Source organism: Polypterus senegalus, unplaced genomic scaffold, assembly GCF_016835505.1.
Source record: "Polypterus senegalus isolate Bchr_013 unplaced genomic scaffold, ASM1683550v1 scaffold_5233, whole genome shotgun sequence".
NCBI classification, from domain to species: Eukaryota; Metazoa; Chordata; class Cladistia; order Polypteriformes; family Polypteridae; genus Polypterus; species Polypterus senegalus.
Window position 1 is genome coordinate 1 of NW_024382502.1, and position 21,349 is coordinate 21,349.

Here is a 21,349-nt window from a genome sequence, read left to right on the forward strand (position 1 = left end):
TACGTCTCCTCAGTTATTTTATTTTGCAGCGTCGTACAGAGCGCCTGAAACTCCAAAATTACCGGAAAAAACTCACAGCAGATACCCATAAACCCTCTGAAATCCTACCTAAGAGTTACATGCAACATCAGTCGGTTAAACCAGGGGGAACAGAGACAGGAAAGACACAACTTCTTTTTTTAACCAAGCTCAGAGAGCCTGTATGAAACAGGCTGTGAAAAAGTTCTTTGAGACTCTTTAACGGTCCTCTCCACGGAAATCTTTAGTAAAAGGCGAAAGATTTATTCGGGATGAAGGAACCCAGAGCATGTGTGTTGCGGCCAGGAAGAAGAGACACGGCCAGTGAGGCCTGCGCAGCTGACATGCGACACCTTGTCAGACTTACAAAAACTGAAGGTAGAAGGTGGCGTAAAGGACAACTAGGTGAGGAGCACCAGAGAAGCATTAAAACAGTGCAGCCAAAGGAATTTAGATTATATGGAACTGAATATGTTGAGTGTGCACACTCTGCAATGCATCATGGGTAGGGCAAGAAACTCCCGCCCACCACCCAGAGATACAAAGAAACGCCACTTATGCTAATCAACATCTGAATTCTTGCAAGGCCTCTAGACAGAAGTCAGCTTGTCCTGGGTATCCATCGCTATTTCCACTTCTCCTGATTTTCCGCTTCCTTGGGCGCAAAGGGAACAACTGGAATAGACAATAGACACGTCCAGAGCTGGTGAATTCTTCTTTACACCAATGTCCAGACCGTGCTTGCCGATAGGGTTCTCGTCATGTCACTTCAGGCCACTAGATGCACGAGAACCACACGATCGACTTCAAGGGTTAAGTGATCTATCGAGTGAAATCCTAATAGTGTGCAGACACTGGGTGGGCTCCTCATTATTGAATCAGTCGAAATCTCAGAGGTGGGTTGGGACTTGGATGTCCTGTTTCACCCGGAAACTCTACAGATTGAGGCACGTGGCATCGCGTTATGTCAGTGCAAAAGTGCAGTGTTTGGGAGGCAAGCCTTGGAGATCAAGTTAAACCTTGTATCGATGGCTACATTCAGGTCACACATTGAAAACAATATTATTTCCACGAATTCAGAAATCAGCAGCAATCAGCGGGTACTTAACGCCATGTCCTTTGATGCACATTTTTCCATTTTGCAAAATTTTCCTCAAAGAAGAGTGAAAGACAAAAATAAACAATTACAAACCAGGAATAACAAAGTCCTTCTCGGATACTCCCCGCTGATAAGATTTTTGAAGTGTTACCCATGTTTAAAAGTCTGAAGAATGGGAGATTTGGATTCAGCATATTACCTATGCTGTGCTTGCCACTGTTGAGGTATGTAGCTGTGCCATCATCTGAAAGTTTTTCCAGAATCCCAAGGTATCTTCTGCATGGTTTTGTAAGAGATATGACCAAGCTAAAGATCTGCTTGTGTGCTTAGATAGCGAGCTTTATGTCTTCATCACACAAAGGCAATTCGATTCCTTATCTTTAATATGCAGAGCGTCGCATACACAAGGCGAGAGCCCTGAAAACTCCCAAAGAATTACCCGGAAAAAACTCACAGCAGATACCATCAAAACCCTCTGAAATCCTACCTAAGAGTTACATGCAACATCAGTACGGTTAAACCAGGGGAACAGAGACAGGAAAGACACAACTTCTTTTTAACCAAGCTCAGAGAGCCTGTACGAAACAGGCTGTGCAAAAATTCTTTGAGACTCTTTAACGGTCCTCTCCACGAAATCTTTAGTAAAAGGCGAAAGATTTATTCGGGATGAAGGGAACCCAGAGCATGTGTGTTGCGGCCAGGAAGAAGAGAACACGGCCAGTGAGGCCTGCGCAGCTGACATGCGACACCTTGTCAGACTTACAAAAAAACTGAAGGTAGAAGGTGAGCGCCAAAGGACAACTAGGTGAGGAGCACCAGAGAAGCATTAAAACAGTCGCAGCCAAAGGAATTTAGATTATATGGAACTGAATATGTTGAGTGTGCACACTCTGCAATGCATCATGGGTAGGGCAGAAACTCCCCACCACCAGAGATACAAAAAGCCACTTATGCTAATCAACATCTGAATTTTGCAAGGCCTCTAGACAGAAGTCAGCTTGTCCTGGTATCCATCGCTATTTCCACTTCTCCTGATTTTCCGCTTCCTTGGCGCAAAGGGAACAACTGGAATAGACAATAGACACGTCCAGAGCTGGTGAATTCTTCTTTACACCAATGTCCAGACCGTGCTTGCGATAGGGTTCTGTCATGTCACTTCAGGCCACTAGATGCACGAGAACCACCGCGATCGACTTCAAGGGTTAAGTGATCTATCGAGTGAAATCCTAATAGTGTGCAGACACTGGGTGGGCTCCTCATTATTGAATCAGTCGAAATCTCAGAGGTGGGTTGGGACTTGGATGTCCTGTTTCACCCGGAAACTCTACAGATTGAGGACCGTGGCATAGCGTTATGTCAGTGCAAAAGTGCAGTGTTTGGGAGGCAAGCCTTGGAGTCAAGTTAAACCTTGTATCGATGGCTACATTCAGGTCACACATTGAAAACAATATTATTTCCGGGAAATTCAGAAATCAGCAGCAATCACAGGTACTTAAACGCCATGTCCTTTGATGCACATTTTCCATTTGCAAAATTTTCCTCAAAGAAGAGTGAAAGACAAAAATAAACAATTACAAACCAGGAATAACAAAGTCCTTCTCGGATACTCCCCGCTGATAAGATTTTTGAAGTGTTACCCATGTTTAAAAGTCTGAAGAATGGGAGATTTGGATTCAGCATATTACCTATGCTGTGCTTGCCACTGTTGAGGTATGTAGCTGTGCCATCATCTGAAAGTTTTCCAGAATCCCAAGGTATCTTCTGCATGGTTTTGTAAGAGATATGACCCGCAGCTAAAGATCTGCTTGTGTGCTTAGATAGCGAGCTTTATGTCTTCCTCACACAAGGCAATTCGATTCCTTATCTTTAATATGCAGAGCGTGCATACACAAAGGCGAGAGCCCTGAAAACTCCCAAAAATTACCGGAAAAAACTCACAGCAGATACCATGCAAAACCCTCTGAAATCCTACCTAAGAGTTACATGCAACATCAGTCGGTTAAACCAGGGGAACAGAGACAGGAAAGACACAACTTCTTTTTTAACCAAGCTCAGAGAGCCTGTAGAAACAGGCTGTGCAAAAATTCTTTGAGACTCTTTACGGTCCTCTCCACGGAAATCTTTAGTAAAAGGCGAAAGATTTATGCGGGATGAAGGGAACCCAGAGCATGTGTGTTGGGCCAGGAAGAAGAGAACACGGCCAGTGAGGCCTGCGCAGCTGACATGCGACACCTTGTCAGACTTACAAAAAAACTGAAGGTAGAAGGTGAGCGCCAAAGGACAACTAGGTGAGGAGCACCAGAGAAGCATTAAAACAGTCGCAGCCAAAGGAATTTAGATTATATGGAACTGAATATGTTGAGTGTGCACACTCTGCAATGCATCATGGGTAGGGGCAAGAAACTCCCGCCCACCACCCAGAGATACAAAGAACGCCACTTATGCTAATCAACATCTGAATTCTTGCAAGGCCTCTAGACAGAAGTCAGCTTGTCCTGGGTATCCATCGCTATTTCCACTTCTCCTGATTTTCCCGCTTCCTTGGCGCAAAAGGGAACAACTGGAATAGACAATAGACACGTCCAGAGCTGGTGAATTCTTCTTTACACCAATGTCCAGACCGTGCTTGCCGATAGGGTTCTCGTCATGTCACTTCAGGCCACTAGATGCACGAGAACCACACGATCGACTTCAAGGGTTAAGTGATCTATCGAGTGAAATCCTAATAGTGTGCAGACACTGGGTGGGCTCCTCATTATTGAATCAGTCGAAATCTCAGAGGTGGGTTGGGACTTGGATGTCCTGTTTCACCCGGAAACTCTACAGATTGAGGCACGTGGCATCGCGTTATGTCAGTGCAAAAGTGCAGTGTTTGGGAGGCAAGCCTTGGAATCAAGTTAAACCTTGTATCGATGGCTACATTCAGGTCACACATTGAAAACAATATTATTTCACGGAATTCAGAAATCAGCAGCAATCAACGGGTACTTAACGCCATGTCCTTTGATGCACATTTTTCCATTTTGCAAAATTTTCCTCAAAGAAGAGTGAAAGACAAAATAAACAATTACAAACCAGGAATAACAAAGTCCTTCTGGATACTCCCGCTGATAAGATTTTGAAGTGTTACCCATGTTTAAAAGTCTGAAGAATGGGAGATTTGGATTCAGCATATTACCTATGCTGTGCTTGCCACTGTTGAGGTATGTAGCTGTGCCATCATCTGAAAGTTTTCCAGAATCCCAAGGTATCTTCTGCATGGTTTTGTAAGAGATATGACCCGCAGCTAAAGATCTGCTTGTGTGCTTAGATAGCGAGCTTTATGTCTTCCTCACACAAGGCAATTCGATTCCTTATCTTTAATATGCAGAGCGTGCGACACAAGAGCGAGAGCCCTGAAAACTCCCAAAGAATTACCCGGAAAAAACTCACAGCAGATACCATCGCAAACCCTCTGAAATCCTACCTAAGAGTTACATGCAACATCAGTACGGTTAAACCAGGGGGAACAGAGACAGGAAAGACACAACTTCTTTTTAAACAAGCTCAGAGAGCCTGTACAAACAGGCTGTGCAAAATTCTTTGAGACTCTTTAACTGGTCCTCTCCACGGAAATCTTTAGTAAAAGGCGAAAGATTTATTCGGGATGAAGGGAACCCAGAGCATGTGTGTTGGCCAGGAAGAAGAGAACACGGCCAGTGAGGCCTGCGCAGCTGACATGCGACACCTTGTCAGACTTACAAAAACTGAAGGTAGAAGGTGAGCGCAAAGGACAACTAGGTGAGGAGCACCAGAGAAGCATTAAAACAGTCGCAGCCAAAGGAATTTAGATTATATGGAACTGAATATGTTGAGTGTGCACACTCTGCAATGCATCATGGGTAGGGCAAGAAACTCCCGCCCACCACCCAGAGATACAAAGAAACGCCACTTATGCTAATCAACATCTGAATTCTTGCAAGGCCTCTAGACAGAAGTCAGCTTGTCCTGGTATCCATCGCTATTTCCACTTCTCCTGATTTTCCGCCCTTGGGCGCAAAAGGGAACAACTGGAATAGACAATAGACACGTCCAGAGCTGGTGAATTCTTCTTTACACCAATGTCCAGACCGTGCTTGCCGATAGGGTTCTCGCATGTCACTTCAGGCCACTAGATGCACGAGAACCACACGATCGACTTCAAGGGTTAAGTGATCTATCGAGTGAAATCTAATAGTGTGCAGACACTGGGTGGGCTCCTCATTATTGAATCAGTCGAAATCTCAGAGGTGGGTTGGGACTTGGATGTCCTGTTTCACCCGGAAACTCTACAGATTGAGGCACGTGGCATCGCGTTATGTCAGTGCAAAAGTGCAGTGTTTGGGAGGCAAGCCTTGGAGATCAAGTTAAACCTTGTATCGATGGCTACATTCAGGTCACACATTGAAAACAATATTATTTCCACGAATTCAGAAATCAGCAGCAATCAGCGGGTACTTAACGCCATGTCCTTTGATGCACATTTTCCATTTTGCAAAATTTTCCTCAAAGAAGAGTGAAAGACAAAATAAACAATTACAAACCAGGAATAACAAAGTCCTTCTCGGATACTCCCGCTGATAAGATTTTTGAAGTGTTACCCATGTTTAAAAGTCTGAAGAATGGGAGATTTGGATTCAGCATATTACCTATGCTGTGCTTGCCACTGTTGAGGTATGTAGCTGTGCCATCATCTGAAAGTTTTCCAGAATCCCAAGGTATCTTCTGCATGGTTTTGTAAGAGATATGACCCAGCTAAAGATCTGCTTGTGTGCTTAGATAGCGAGCTTTATGTCTTCCTCACACAAGGCAATTCGATTCCTTATCTTTAATATGCAGGCGTGCGTACACAAGGCGAGAGCCCTGAAAACTCCCAAAGAATTACCCGGAAAAAAACTCACAGCAGATACCATAAACCCTCTGAAATCCTACCTAAGAGTTACATGCAACATCAGTACGGTTAAACCAGGGGGAACAGAGACAGGAAAGACACAACTTCTTTTTTTAACCAAGCTCAGAGAGCCTGTACGAAACAGGCTGTGCAAAATTCTTTGAGACTCTTTAACGGTCCTCTCCACGGAAATCTTTAGTAAAAGCGAAAGATTTATTCGGGATGAAGGAACCCAGAGCATGTGTGTTGCTGCCAGGAAGAGAGAACACGGCCAGTGAGGCCTCGCAGCTGACATGCGACACCTTGTCAGACTTACAAAAACTGAAGGTAGAAGGTGGCGCCAAAGGACAACTAGGTGAGGAGCACCAGAGAAGCATTAAAACAGTCGCAGCCAAAGGAATTTAGATTATATGGAACTGAATATGTTGAGTGTGCACACTCTGCAATGCATCATGGGTAGGGGCAAGAAACTCCCGCCCACCACCCAGAGATACAAAGAAACGCCACTTATGCTAATCAACATCTGAATTCTTGCAAGGCCTCTAGACAGAAGTCAGCTTGTCCTGGGTATCCATCGCTATTTCCACTTCTCCTGATTTTCCCGCTTCCTTGGGCCGCAAAAGGGAACAACTGGAATAGACAATAGACACGTCCAGAGCTGGTGAATTCTTCTTTACACCAATGTCCAGACCGTGCTTGCCGATAGGGTTCTCGTCATGTCACTTCAGGCCACTAGATGCACGAGAACCACACGATCGACTTCAAGGGTTAAGTGATCTATCGAGTGAAATCCTAATAGTGTGCAGACACTGGGTGGGCTCCTCATTATTGAATCAGTCGAAATCTCAGAGGTGGGTTGGGACTTGGATGTCCTGTTTCACCGGAAACTCTACAGATTGAGGCACGTGGCATCGCGTTATGTCAGTGCAAAAGTGCAGTGTTTGGGAGGCAAGCCTTGGAGATCAAGTTAAACCTTGTATCGATGGCTACATTCAGGTCACACATTGAAAACAATATTATTTCCACGAATTCAGAAATCAGCAGCAATCAACGGGTACTTAACGCCATGTCCTTTGATGCACATTTTCCATTTTGCAAAATTTTCCTCAAAGAAGAGTGAAAGACAAAATAAACAATTACAAACCAGGAATAACAAAGTCCTTCTCGGATACTCCCGCTGATAAGATTTTTGAAGTGTTACCCATGTTTAAAAGTCTGAAGAATGGGAGATTTGGATTCAGCATATTACCTATGCTGTGCTTGCCACTGTTGAGGTATGTAGCTGTGCCATCATCTGAAAGTTTTTCCAGAATCCCAAGGTATCTTCTGCATGGTTTTGTAAGAGATATGACCCAGCTAAAGATCTGCTTGTGTGCTTAGATAGCGAGCTTTATGTCTTCCTCACACAAGGCAATTCGATTCCTTATCTTTAATATGCAGAGCGTGCGTACACAAGGCGAGAGCCCTGAAAACTCCCAAAGAATTACCCGGAAAAAACTCACAGCAGATACCATGCATAAACCCTCTGAAATCCTACCTAAGAGTTACATGCAACATCAGTACGGTTAAACCAGGGGGAACAGAGACAGGAAAGACACAACTTCTTTTTTTAACCAAGCTCAGAGAGCCTGCTAGAAACAGGCTGTGCAAAAATTCTTTGAGACTCTTTACGGTCCTCTCCACGGAAATCTTTAGTAAAAGGCGAAAGATTTATTCGGGATGAAGGAACCCAGAGCATGTGTGTTGCGGCCAGGGAAGAGAACACGGCCAGTGAGGCCTCGCAGCTGACATGCGACACCTTGTCAGACTTACAAAAACTGAAGGTAGAAGGTGGCGCAAAGGACAACTAGGTGAGGAGCACCAGAGAAGCATTAAAACAGTCGCAGCCAAAGGAATTTAGATTATATGGAACTGAATATGTTGAGTGTGCACACTCTGCAATGCATCATGGGTAGGGGCAAGAAACTCCCGCCCACCACCCAGAGATACAAAGAAACGCCACTTATGCTAATCAACATCTGAATTCTTGCAAGGCCTCTAGACAGAAGTCAGCTTGTCCTGGGTATCCATCGCTATTTCCACTTCTCCTGATTTTCCCGCTTCCTTGGGCCAAAAGGGAACAACTGGAATAGACAATAGACACGTCCAGAGCTGGTGAATTCTTCTTTACACCAATGTCCAGACCGTGCTTGCCGATAGGGTTCTCGTCATGTCACTTCAGGCCACTAGATGCACGAGAACCACCGATCGACTTCAAGGGTTAAGTGATCTATCGAGTGAAATCCTAATAGTGTGCAGACACTGGGTGGGCTCCTCATTATTGAATCAGTCGAAATCTCAGAGGTGGGTTGGGACTTGGATGTCCTGTTTCACCCGGAAACTCTACAGATTGAGGCCGTAGCATCGCGTTATGTCAGTGCAAAAGTGCAGTGTTTGGGAGGCAAGCCTTGGAGATCAAGTTAAACCTTGTATCGATGGCTACATTCAGGTCACACATTGAAAACAATATTATTTCCACGGAATTCAGAAATCAGCAGCAATCAACGGGTACTTAACGCCATGTCCTTTGATGCACATTTTTCCATTTTGCAAATTTTCCTCAAAGAAGAGTGAAAGACAAAAATAAACAATTACAAACCAGGAATAACAAAGTCCTTCTCGGATACTCCCGCTGATAAGATTTTTGAAGTGTTACCCATGTTTAAAAGTCTGAAGAATGGGAGATTTGGATTCAGCATATTACCTATGCTGTGCTTGCCACTGTTGAGGTATGTAGCTGTGCCATCATCTGAAAGTTTTCCAGAATCCCAAGGTATCTTCTGCATGGTTTTGTAAGAGATATGACCGCAGCTAAAGATCTGCTTGTGTGCTTAGATAGCGAGCTTTATGTCTTCCTCACACAAGGCAATTCGATTCCTTATCTTTAATATGCAGAGCGTCGTACACAAGAGCGAGAGCCCTGAAAACTCCCAAAGAATTACCCGGAAAAAAACTCACAGCAGATACCATCGAAACCCTCTGAAATCCTACCTAAGAGTTACATGCAACATCAGTACGGTTAAACCAGGGGGAACAGAGACAGGAAAGACACAACTTCTTTTTTTAACCAAGCTCAGAGAGCCTGTGAAACAGGCTGTGCAAAAATTCTTTGAGACTCTTTAACGGTCCTCTCCACGGAAATCTTTAGTAAAAGGCGAAAGATTTATTCGGGATGAAGGAACCCAGAGCATGTGTGTTGCGGCCAGGAAGAAGAAACACGGCCAGTGAGGCCTCGCAGCTGACATGCGACACCTTGTCAGACTTACAAAAAACTGAAGGTAGAAGGTGGCCAAAGGACAACTAGGTGAGGAGCACCAGAGAAGCATTAAAACAGTCGCAGCCAAAGGAATTTAGATTATATGGAACTGAATATGTTGAGTGTGCACACTCTGCAATGCATCATGGGTAGGGCAAGAAACTCCCGCCCACCACCCAGAGATACAAAGAAGACGCCACTTATGCTAATCAACATCTGAATTCTTGCAAGGCCTCTAGACAGAAGTCAGCTTGTCCTGGGTATCCATCGCTATTTCCACTTCTCCTGATTTTCCGCTTCCTTGGGCGCAAAGGGAACAACTGGAATAGACAATAGACACGTCAGAGCTGGTGAATTCTTCTTTACACCAATGTCCAGACCGTGCTTGCCGATAGGGTTCTCGTCATGTCACTTCAGGCCACTAGATGCACCAGAACCACCGATCGACTTCAAGGGTTAAGTGATCTATCGAGTGAAATCCTAATAGTGTGCAGACACTGGGTGGGCTCCTCATTATTGAATCAGTCGAAATCTCAGAGGTGGGTTGGGACTTGGATGTCCTGTTTCACCCGGAAACTCTACAGATTGAGGCACGTGGCATCGCGTTATGTCAGTGCAAAAGTGCAGTGTTTGGGAGGCAAGCCTTGGAGATCAAGTTAAACCTTGTATCGATGGCTACATTCAGGTCACACATTGAAAACAATATTATTTCCACGGAATTCAGAAATCAGCAGCAATCAACGGGGTACTTAAACGCCATGTCCTTTGATGCACATTTTTCCATTTTGCAAAATTTTCCTCAAAGAAGAGTGAAAGACAAAAATAAACAATTACAAACCAGGAATAACAAAGTCCTTCTCGGATACTCCCCGCTGATAAGATTTTTGAAGTGTTACCCATGTTTAAAAGTCTGAAGAATGGGAGATTTGGATTCAGCATATTACCTATGCTGTGCTTGCCACTGTTGAGGTATGTAGCTGTGCCATCATCTGAAAGTTTTCCAGAATCCCAAGGTATCTTCTGCATGGTTTTGTAAGAGATATGACCCAGCTAAAGATCTGCTTGTGTGCTTAGATAGCGAGCTTTATGTCTTCCTCACACAAGGCAATTCGATTCCTTATCTTTAATATGCAGAGCGTGCGTACACAAGAGCGAGAGCCCTGAAAACTCCCAAAGAATTACCCCGGAAAAAAAACTCACAGCAGATACCATGCAAACCCTCTGAAATCCTACCTAAGAGTTACATGCAACATCAGTGCGGTTAAACCAGGGGGAACAGAGACAGGAAAGACACAACTTCTTTTTTAACCAAGCTCAGAGAGCCTGTCATGAAACAGGCTGTGCAAAATTCTTTGAGACTCTTTAACGGTCCTCTCCACGGAAATCTTTAGTAAAAGGCGAAAGATTTATTGGGATGAAGGAACCCAGAGCATGTGTGTTGCGGCCAGGAAGAAGAGAACACGCCAGTGAGGCCTGCGCAGCTGACATCACACCTTGTCAGACTTACAAAAAACTGAAGGTAGAAGGTGGCGCAAAGGACAACTAGGTGAGGAGCACCAGAGAAGCATTAAAACAGTCGCAGCCAAAGGAATTTAGATTATATGGAACTGAATATGTTGAGTGTGCACACTCTGCAATGCATCATGGGTAGGGGCAAGAAACTCCCGCCCACCACCCAGAGATACAAAGAAACGCCACTTATGCTAATCAACATCTGAATTCTTGCAAGGCCTCTAGACAGAAGTCAGCTTGTCCTGGGTATCCATCGCTATTTCCACTTCTCCTGATTTTCCGCTTCCTTGGGCGCAAAAGGGAACAACTGGAATAGACAATAGACACGTCCAGAGCTGGTGAATTCTTCTTTACACCAATGTCCAGACCGTGCTTGCCGATAGGGTTCTCGTCATGTCACTTCAGGCCACTAGATGCACGAGAACCACACGATCGACTTCAAGGGTTAAGTGATCTATCGAGTGAAATCCTAATAGTGTGCAGACACTGGGTGGGCTCTCATTATTGAATCAGTCGAAATCTCAGAGGTGGGTTGGGACTTGGATGTCCTGTTTCACCCGGAAACTCTACAGATTGAGGCACGTGGCATCGCGTTATGTCAGTGCAAAAGTGCAGTGTTTGGGAGGCAAGCCTTGGAGATCAAGTTAAACCTTGTATCGATGGCTACATTCAGGTCACACATTGAAAACAATATTATTTCCACAGAATTCAGAAATCAGCAGCAATCAACGGGTACTTAACGCCATGTCCTTTGATGCACATTTTTCCATTTTGCAAAATTTTCCTCAAAGAAGAGTGAAAGACAAAAATAAACAATTACAAACCAGGAATAACAAAGTCCTTCTCGGATACTCCCGCTGATAAGATTTTTGAAGTGTTACCCATGTTTAAAAGTCTGAAGAATGGGAGATTTGGATTCAACATATTACCTATGCTGTGCTTGCCACTGTTGAGGTATGTAGCTGTGCCATCATCTGAAAGTTTTTCCAGAATCCCAAGGTATCTTCTGCATGGTTTTGTAAGAGATATGACCGCAGCTAAAGATCTGCTTGTGTGCTTAGATAGCGAGCTTTATGTCTTCCTCACACAAGGCAATTCGATTCCTTATCTTTAATATGCAGAGCGTCGTACACAAGAGCGAGAGCCCTGAAAACTCCCAAAGAATTACCCGGAAAAAACTCACAGCAGATACCATCGAAACCCTCTGAAATCCTACCTAAGAGTTACATGCAACATCAGTACGGTTAAACCAGGGGAACAGAGACAGGAAAGACACAACTTCTTTTTAACCAAGCTCAGAGAGCCTGTCGAAACAGGCTGTGCAAAAATTCTTTGAGACTCTTTAACGGTCCTCTCCACGGAAATCTTTAGTAAAAGGCGAAAGATTTATTCGGGATGAAGGAACCCAGAGCATGTGTGTTGGCGCAGGAAGAAGAGAACACGGCCAGTGAGGCCTGCCAGCTGACATGCGACACCTTGTCAGACTTACAAAAACTGAAGGTAGAAGGTGGCGCAAAGGACAACTAGGTGAGGAGCACCAGAGAAGCATTAAAACAGTCGCAGCCAAAGGAATTTAGATTATATGGAACTGAATATGTTGAGTGTGCACACTCTGCAATGCATCATGGGTAGGGGCAAGAAACTCCCGCCCACCACCCAGAGATACAAAGAAACGCCACTTATGCTAATCAACATCTGAATTCTTGCAAGGCCTCTAGACAGAAGTCAGCTTGTCCTGGGTATCCATCGCTATTTCCACTTCTCCTGATTTTCCACTTCCTTGGGCAAAAGGGAACAACTGGAATAGACAATAGACACGTCCAGAGCTGGTGAATTCTTCTTTACACCAATGTCCAGACCGTGCTTGCCGATAGGGTTCTCGTCATGTCACTTCAGGCCACTAGATGCACGAGAACCACACGATCGACTTCAAGGGTTAAGTGATCTATCGAGTGAAATCTAATAGTGTGCAGACACTGGGTGGGCTCCTCATTATTGAATCAGTCGAAATCTCAGAGGTGGGTTGGGACTTGGATGTCCTGTTTTCACCGGAAACTCTACAGATTGAGGCACGTGGCATCGCGTTATGTCAGTGCAAAAGTGCAGTGTTTGGGAGGCAAGCCTTGGAGATCAAGTTAAACCTTGTATCGATGGCTACATTCAGGTCACACATTGAAAACAATATTATTTCCACGGAATTCAGAAATCAGCAGCAATCAGCGGGTACTTAACGCCATGTCCTTTGATGCACATTTTTCCATTTTGCAAAATTTTCCTCAAAGAAGAGTGAAAGACAAAAATAAACAATTACAAACCAGGAATAACAAAGTCCTTCTCGGATACTCCCGCTGATAAGATTTTTGAAGTGTTACCCATGTTTAAAAGTCTGAAGAATGGGAGATTTGGATTCAGCATATTACCTATGCTGTGCTTGCCACTGTTGAGGTATGTAGCTGTGCCATCATCTGAAAGTTTTTCCAGAATCCCAAGGTATCTTCTGCATGGTTTTGTAAGAGATATGACCCGCAGCTAAAGATCTGCTTGTGTGCTTAGATAGCGAGCTTTATGTCTTCCTCACACAAGGCAATTCGATTCCTTATCTTTAATATGCAGCGCGTGCGTACACAAGGCGAGAGCCCTGAAAACTCCCAAAAATTACCCGGAAAAAACTCACAGCAGATACCATCGCAAACCCTCTGAAATCCTACCTAAGAGTTACATGCAACATCAGTGCGGTTAAACCAGGGGAACAGAGACAGGAAAGACACAACTTCTTTTTAACCAAGCTCAGAGAGCCTGTCGAAACAGGCTGTGCAAAAATTCTTTGAGACTCTTTACGGTCCTCTCCACGGAAATCTTTAGTAAAAGCGAAAGATTTATTCGGGATGAAGGAACCAGAGCATGTGTGTTGGGCCAGGAAGAGAACACGGCCAGTGAGGCCTGCGCAGCTGACATGCGACACCTTGTCAGACTTACAAAAAACTGAAGGTAGAAGGTGGCCAAAGGACAACTAGGTGAGGAGCACCAGAGAAGCATTAAAACAGTCGCAGCCAAAGGAATTTAGATTATATGGAACTGAATATGTTGAGTGTGCACACTCTGCAATGCATCATGGGTAGGGGCAAGAAACTCCGCCCACCACCCAGAGATACAAAGAAACGCCACTTATGCTAATCAACATCTGAATTCTTGCAAGGCCTCTAGACAGAAGTCAGCTTGTCCTGGGTATCCATCGCTATTTCCACTTCTCCTGATTTTCCGCTTCCTTGGCGCAAAGGGAACAACTGGAATAGACAATGAACACGTCCAGAGCTGGTGAATTCTTCTTTACACCAATGTCCAGACCGTGCTTGCCGATAGGGTTCTCGTCATGTCACTTCAGGCCACTAGATGCACGAGAACCACACGATCGACTTCAAGGGTTAAGTGATCTATCGAGTGAAATCCTAATAGTGTGCAGACACTGGGTGGGCTCCTCATTATTGAATCAGTCGAAATCTCAGAGGTGGGTTGGGACTTGGATGTCCTGTTTCACCCGGAAACTCTACAGATTGAGGCACGTGGCATCAGCGTTATGTCAGTGCAAAAGTGCAGTGTTTGGGAGGCAAGCCTTGGAGATCAAGTTAAACCTTGTATCGATGGCTACATTCAGGTCACACATTGAAAACAATATTATTTCCACGGAATTCAGAAATCAGCAGCAATCAACGGGTACTTAACGCCATGTCCTTTGATGCACATTTTCCATTTTGCAAAATTTTCCTCAAAGAAGAGTGAAAGACAAAATAAACAATTACAAACCAGGAATAACAAAGTCCTTCTCGGATACTCCCGCTGATAAGATTTTTGAAGTGTTACCCATGTTTAAAAGTCTGAAGAATGGGAGATTTGGATTCAGCATATTACCTATGCTGTGCTTGCCACTGTTGAGGTATGTAGCTGTGCCATCATCTGAAAGTTTTTTCCAGAATCCCAAGGTATCTTCTGCATGGTTTTGTAAGAGATATGACCGCAGCTAAAGATCTGCTTGTGTGCTTAGATAGCGAGCTTTATGTCTTCCTCACACAAGGCAATTCGATTCCTTATCTTTAATATGCAGAGCGTCGTACACAAGAGCGAGAGCCCTGAAAACTCCCAAAGAATTACCCCAGAAAAAAAACTCACAGCAGATACCATCGCAAACCCTCTGAAATCCTACCTAAGAGTTACATGCAACATCAGTACAGGTTAAACCAGGGGAACAGAGACAGGAAAGACACAACTTCTTTTTTAACCAAGCTCAGAGAGCCTGTACGAAACAGGCTGTGCAAAATTCTTTGAGACTCTTTAACGGTCCTCTCCACGGAAATCTTTAGTAAAAGGCGAAAGATTTATTCGGGATGAAGGAACCCAGAGCATGTGTGTTGCGGCCAGGAAGAAGAGAACACGGCCAGTGAGGCCTCTGCAGCTGACATGCGACACCTTGTCAGACTTACAAAAAACTGAAGGTAGAAGGTGGCGCCAAAGGACAACTAGGTGAGGAGCACCAGAGAAGCATTAAAACAGTCGCAGCCAAAGGAATTTAGATTATATGGAACTGAATATGTTGAGTGTGCACACTCTGCAATGCATCATGGTAGGGCAAGAAACTCCCGCCACCACCCAGAGATACAAAGAACGCCACTTATGCTAATCAACATCTGAATTCTTGCAAGGCCTCTAGACAGAAGTCAGCTTGTCCTGGGTATCCATCGCTATTTCCACTTCTCCTGATTTTCCGCTTCCTTGGGCAAAAGGGAACAACTGGAATAGACAATAGACCGTCCAGAGCTGGTGAATTCTTCTTTACACCAATGTCCAGACCGTGCTTGCCGATAGGGTTCCGTCATGTCACTTCAGGCCACTAGATGCACGAGAACCACACGATCGACTTCAAGGGTTAAGTGATCTATCGAGTGAAATCTAATAGTGTGCAGACACTGGGTGGGCTCCTCATTATTGAATCAGTCGAAATCTCAGAGGTGGGTTGGGACTTGGATGTCCTGTTTCACCCGGAAACTCTACAGATTGAGGCGCTGGCATCAGCGTTATGTCAGTGCAAAAGTGCAGTGTTTGGGAGGCAAGCCTTGGAGATCAAGTTAAACCTTGTATCATGGCTACATTCAGGTCACACATTGAAAACAATATTATTTCCACGGAATTCAGAAATCAGCAGCAATCAGCGGGTACTTAAACGCCATGTCCTTTGATGCACATTTTCCATTTGCAAAATTTTCCTCAAGAAGAGTGAAAGACAAAAATAAACAATTACAAACCAGGAATAACAAAGTCCTTCTCGGATACTCCCGCTGATAAGATTTTTGAAGTGTTACCCATGTTTAAAAGTCTGAAGAATGGGAGATTTGGATTCAACATATTACCTATGCTGTGCTTGCCACTGTTGAGGTATGTAGCTGTGCCATCATCTGAAAGTTTTTCCAGAATCCCAAGGTATCTTCTGCATGGTTTTGTAAGAGATATGACCGCAGCTAAAGATCTGCTTGTGTGCTTAGATAGCGAGCTTTATGTCTTCCTCACACAAGGCAATTCGATTCCTTATCTTTAATATGCAGAGCGTGCGTACACAAGGCGAGAGCCCTGAAAACTCCCAAAGATTACCCGGAAAAAAACTCACAGCAGATACCATCAAAACCCTCTGAAATCCTACCTAAGAGTTACATGCAACATCAGTACGGTTAAACCAGGGGGAACAGAGACAGGAAAGACACAACTTCTTTTTTTAACCAAGCTCAGAGAGCCTGTCAGAAACAGGCTGTGCAAAAATTCTTTGAGACTCTTTAACGGTCCTCTCCACGGAAATCTTTAGTAAAAGCGAAAGATTTATTCGGGATGAAGGAACCCAGAGCATGTGTGTTGCGGCCAGGAAGAAGAGAACACGGCCAGTGAGGCCTCTGCAGCTGACATGCGACACCTTGTCAGACTTACAAAAACTGAAGGTAGAAGGTGGCGCCAAAGGACAACTAGGTGAGGAGCACCAGAGAAGCATTAAAACAGTCGCAGCCAAAGGAATTTAGATTATATGGAACTGAATATGTTGAGTGTGCACACTCTGCAATGCATCATGGGTAGGGCAAGAAACTCCCGCCCACCACCCAGAGATACAAAGAAACGCCACTTATGCTAATCAACATCTGAATTCTTGCAAGGCCTCTAGACAGAAGTCAGCTTGTCCTGGGTATCCATCGCTATTTCCACTTCTCCTGATTTTCCGCTTCCTTGGGCGCAAAAGGGAACAACTGGAATAGACAATAGACACGTCCAGAGCTGGTGAATTCTTCTTTACACCAATGTCCAGACCGTGCTTGCCGATAGGGTTCTCGTCATGTCACTTCAGGCCACTAGATGCACGAGAACCACACGATCGACTTCAAGGGTTAAGTGATCTATCGAGTGAAATCCTAATAGTGTGCAGACACTGGGTGGGCTCCTCATTATTGAATCAGTCGAAATCTCAGAGGTGGGTTGGGACTTGGATGTCCTGTTTCACCGGAAACTCTACAGATTGAGGCACGTGGCATCGCGTTATGTCAGTGCAAAAGTGCAGTGTTTGGGAGGCAAGCCTTGGAGATCAAGTTAAACCTTGTATCGATGGCTACATTCAGGTCACACATTGAAAACAATATTATTTCCACGAATTCAGAAATCAGCAGCAATCAACGGGTACTTAACGCCATGTCCTTTGATGCACATTTTTCCATTTTGCAAAATTTTCCTCAAAGAAGAGTGAAAGACAAAAATAAACAATTACAAACCAGGAATAACAAAGTCCTTCTCGGATACTCCCCGCTGATAAGATTTTTGAAGTGTTACCCATGTTTAAAAGTCTGAAGAATGGGAGATTTGGATTCACATATTACCTATGCTGTGCTTGCCACTGTTGAGGTATGTAGCTGTGCCATCATCTGAAAGTTTTCCAGAATCCCAAGGTATCTTCTGCATGGTTTTGTAAGAGATATGACCGTAGCTAAGATCTGCTTGTGTGCTTAGATAGCGAGCTTTATGTCTTCCTCACACAAGGCAATTCGATTCCTTATCTTTAATATGCAGAGCGTGCGTACACAAGGCGAGAGCCCTGAAAACTCCCAAAGAATTACCGGAAAAAACTCACAGCAGATACCATCCAAACCCTCTGAAATCCTACCTAAGAGTTACATGCAACATCAGTACGGTTAAACCAGGGGGAACAGAGACAGGAAAGACACAACTTCTTTTTTTAACCAAGCTCAGAGAGCCTGTACGAAACAGGCTGTGCAAAAATTCTTTGAGACTCTTTACGGTCCTCTCCACGGAAATCTTTAGTAAAAGGCGAAAGATTTATTCGGGATGAAGGAACCCAGAGCATGTGTGTTGCGGCCAGGAAGAGAGAACACGGCCAGTAGAGGCCTGCGCAGCTGACATGCGACACCTTGTCAGACTTACAAAAACTGAAGGTAGAAGGTGGCGCCAAGGACAACTAGGTGAGGAGCACCAGAGAAGCATTAAAACAGTGCAGCCAAAGGAATTTAGATTATATGGAACTGAATATGTTGAGTGTGCACACTCTGCAATGCATCATGGGTAGGGCAAGAAACTCCCGCCCACCACCCAGAGATACAAAGAAACGCCACTTATGCTAATCAACATCTGAATTCTTGCAAGGCCTCTAGACAGAAGTCAGCTTGTCCTGGGTATCCATGCTATTTCCACTTCTCCTGATTTTCCGCTTCCTTGGGCAAAGGGAACAACTGGAATAGACAATAGACACGTCCAGAGCTGGTGAATTCTTCTTTACACCAATGTCCAGACCGTGCTTGCCGATAGGGTTCTCGTCATGTCACTTCAGGCCACTAGATGCACGAGAACCACACGATCGACTTCAAGGGTTAAGTGATCTATCGAGTGAAATCCTAATAGTGTGCAGACACTGGGTGGGCTCCTCATTATTGAATCAGTCGAAATCTCAGAGGTGGGTTGGGACTTGGATGTCCTGTTTCACCGGAAACTCTACAGATTGAGGCAGTGGCATCAGCGTTATGTCAGTGCAAAAGTGCAGTGTTTGGGAGGCAAGCCTTGGAGATCAAGTTAAACCTTGTATCGATGGCTACATTCAGGTCACACATTGAAAACAATATTATTTCCACGAATTCAGAAATCAGCAGCAATCAAGCGGGTACTTAAGCGCCATGTCCTTTGATGCACATTTTTCCATTTTGCAAAATTTTCCTCAAAGAAGAGTGAAGACAAAAATAAACAATTACAAACCAGGAATAACAAAGTCCTTCTCGGATACTCCCGCTGATAAGATTTTTGAAGTGTTACCCATGTTTAAAAGTCTGAAGAATGGGAGATTTGGATTCAACATATTACCTATCTGTGCTTGCCACTGTTGAGGTATGTAGCTGTGCCATCATCTGAAAGTTTTCCAGAATCCCAAGGTATCTTCTGCATGGTTTTGTAAGAGATATGACCGCAGCTAAGATCTGCTTGTGTGCTTAGATAGCGAGCTTTATGTCTTCCTCACACAAGGCAATTCGATTCCTTATCTTTAATATGCAGAGCGTCGTACACAAGGCGAGAGCCCTGAAAACTCCCAAAAATTACCCGGAAAAAAAACTCACAGCAGATACCATGCAAACCCTCTGAAATCCTACCTAAGAGTTACATGCAACATCAGTGCGGTTAAACCAGGGGAACAGAGACAGGAAAGACACAACTTCTTTTTTAACCAAGCTCCAAGAGCCTGTACAAAACAGGCTGTGCAAAAATTCTTTGAGACTCTTTAACGGTCCTCTCCACGGAAATCTTTAGTAAAAGGCGAAAGATTTTTGGGATGAAGGAACCCAGAGCATGTGTGTTGCGGCCAGGAAGAGAAGACGAGTGAGGCCTGCGCAGCTGACATGCGACACCTTGTCAGACTACAAAAAACTGAAGGTGAAGGTGGCCAAGGACAACTGGTAGAAACCGAGAAGCATTAAAGACACGTAGCCAAAGGAAATTTAGATTATATGGAACTGAATATGTTGATGTGCACACTCGAATATGCATCAGGTAGGGCAAACTCCGCCACCACCCAGAAATACAAAGAACCAGCACTAATGAATCAACATCTGAATTCTTGCAAGGCCTCTAGACTGAAGCTCTGACCAGAGATCCATCCTTTTCCACTTTCCTGATTTTCCACTTCCTTTCCGGCCTTAGGGCGGGAACAACTGGAATAACAATAGAACGTCCAGAGCTGGTGAATTCTTCTTTCACCAATGTCCAGACCGTGCTTGCCGATGGGGTTTCGTCATGTCACTTCAGGCCACTGATGCAGGAACCACACGATCGACTTCAAGGGTTAAGTGATCTATCGAGTGAAATCCTAATGTGTGCAGACACTGGGTGGCTCCTCATTATTGAATCAGTCAAACTCAGAGGTGGGTTGGGACTGGATGTCCTGTTTCCCGGAAACTCTACAGATTGAGGCCGTGGCATCAGCGTTATTCAGTGCAAAAGTGCAGTGTTTGGAGGCAAGCCTTGGAGATAAGTTAAACCTTGTATCGATGGCTACATTCAGGTCACACATTGAAAACAATATTATTTCCACGAATTCAGAAATCAGCAGCAATCACGGGGTACTTAAGCGCCATGTCCTTTGATGCACATTTTTCCATTTTGCAAAATTTTCCTCAAAGAAGAGTGAAGAAAAAATAAACAATTACAAACCAGGAATAACAAAGTCCTTCTCGGATACTCCCGCTGATAAGATTTTTGAAGTGTTACCCATGTTTAAAAGTCTGAAGAATGGGAGATTTGGATTCAACATATTACCTATGCTGTGCTTGCCACTGTTGAGGTATGTAGCTGTGCCATCATCTGAAAGTTTTCCAGAATCCCAAGGTATCTTCTGCATGGTTTTGTAGAGATATGACCGCAGCTAAAGATCTGCTTGTGTGCTTAGATAGCGAGCTTTATGTCTTCCTCACACAAGGCAATTCGATTCCTTATCTTTAATATGCAGGCGTCGTACACAAGGCGAGAGCCTGAAAACTCCCAAAGAATTACCGGAAAAAACTCACAGCAGATACCATGCAAACCCTCTGAAATCCTACCTAAGAGTTACATGCAACATCAGTACGGTTAAACCAGGGGAACAGAGACAGGAAAGACACAACTTCTTTTTAACCAAGCTCAGAGGCCTGTACGAAACAGGCTGTGCAAAAATTCTTTGAGACTCTTTACGGTCCTCTCCACGGAAATCTTTAGTAAAAGGCGAAAGATTTATTGGGATGAAGGAACCCAGAGCATGTGTGTTGCGGCCAGGAAGAAGAACACGGCCAGTGAGGCCTGCGCCACTGACATGCGACACCTTGTCAGACTTACAAAAACTGAAGGTAGAAGGTGGCCAAAGGACAACTAGGTGAGGAGCACCAGAAGCATTAAAACATGAGCCAAAGGAATTTGATTATATGGAACTGAATATGTTGAGTGTGCACACTCTGCAATCATCATGGGT

At 44.4% G+C, this 21,349-nt stretch overlaps 15 non-coding genes across 15 annotated transcripts; all 15 read right to left on the minus strand.

Annotated features, from left to right (window-relative positions):
- Nucleotides 1-194: 194 nt before the first annotated feature.
- Nucleotides 195-309, minus strand: LOC120521078. The gene has a single exon (XR_005631984.1). It is a non-coding gene; the product is annotated as a U5 spliceosomal RNA (small nuclear RNA).
- A 1,379-nt stretch (nucleotides 310-1,688) lies between these two features.
- On the minus strand, nucleotides 1,689-1,803 carry LOC120521092. Its single transcript, XR_005631997.1, has one exon. It is a non-coding gene; the product is annotated as a U5 spliceosomal RNA (small nuclear RNA).
- Nucleotides 1,804-3,173: 1,370 nt separating this feature from the next.
- Nucleotides 3,174-3,287, minus strand: LOC120521089. Its single transcript, XR_005631995.1, has one exon. It is a non-coding gene; the product is annotated as a U5 spliceosomal RNA (small nuclear RNA).
- Nucleotides 3,288-4,669: 1,382 nt separating this feature from the next.
- LOC120521077 lies at nucleotides 4,670-4,782 on the minus strand. The gene has a single exon (XR_005631983.1). It is a non-coding gene; the product is annotated as a U5 spliceosomal RNA (small nuclear RNA).
- Nucleotides 4,783-6,154: 1,372 nt separating this feature from the next.
- Nucleotides 6,155-6,267, minus strand: LOC120521088. The gene has a single exon (XR_005631994.1). It is a non-coding gene; the product is annotated as a U5 spliceosomal RNA (small nuclear RNA).
- Nucleotides 6,268-7,650: 1,383 nt separating this feature from the next.
- On the minus strand, nucleotides 7,651-7,764 carry LOC120521081. The gene has a single exon (XR_005631986.1). It is a non-coding gene; the product is annotated as a U5 spliceosomal RNA (small nuclear RNA).
- A 1,379-nt stretch (nucleotides 7,765-9,143) lies between these two features.
- Nucleotides 9,144-9,256, minus strand: LOC120521093. The gene has a single exon (XR_005631998.1). It is a non-coding gene; the product is annotated as a U5 spliceosomal RNA (small nuclear RNA).
- A 1,385-nt stretch (nucleotides 9,257-10,641) lies between these two features.
- LOC120521086 lies at nucleotides 10,642-10,754 on the minus strand. Its single transcript, XR_005631992.1, has one exon. It is a non-coding gene; the product is annotated as a U5 spliceosomal RNA (small nuclear RNA).
- A 1,379-nt stretch (nucleotides 10,755-12,133) lies between these two features.
- On the minus strand, nucleotides 12,134-12,247 carry LOC120521090. The gene has a single exon (XR_005631996.1). It is a non-coding gene; the product is annotated as a U5 spliceosomal RNA (small nuclear RNA).
- A 1,378-nt stretch (nucleotides 12,248-13,625) lies between these two features.
- On the minus strand, nucleotides 13,626-13,736 carry LOC120521087. Its single transcript, XR_005631993.1, has one exon. It is a non-coding gene; the product is annotated as a U5 spliceosomal RNA (small nuclear RNA).
- Nucleotides 13,737-15,117: 1,381 nt separating this feature from the next.
- On the minus strand, nucleotides 15,118-15,231 carry LOC120521082. The gene has a single exon (XR_005631987.1). It is a non-coding gene; the product is annotated as a U5 spliceosomal RNA (small nuclear RNA).
- A 1,375-nt stretch (nucleotides 15,232-16,606) lies between these two features.
- Nucleotides 16,607-16,720, minus strand: LOC120521084. Its single transcript, XR_005631989.1, has one exon. It is a non-coding gene; the product is annotated as a U5 spliceosomal RNA (small nuclear RNA).
- A 1,380-nt stretch (nucleotides 16,721-18,100) lies between these two features.
- On the minus strand, nucleotides 18,101-18,214 carry LOC120521079. Its single transcript, XR_005631985.1, has one exon. It is a non-coding gene; the product is annotated as a U5 spliceosomal RNA (small nuclear RNA).
- A 1,373-nt stretch (nucleotides 18,215-19,587) lies between these two features.
- LOC120521083 lies at nucleotides 19,588-19,700 on the minus strand. The gene has a single exon (XR_005631988.1). It is a non-coding gene; the product is annotated as a U5 spliceosomal RNA (small nuclear RNA).
- Nucleotides 19,701-21,028: 1,328 nt separating this feature from the next.
- LOC120521085 lies at nucleotides 21,029-21,141 on the minus strand. The gene has a single exon (XR_005631990.1). It is a non-coding gene; the product is annotated as a U5 spliceosomal RNA (small nuclear RNA).
- Nucleotides 21,142-21,349: the final 208 nt, after the last annotated feature.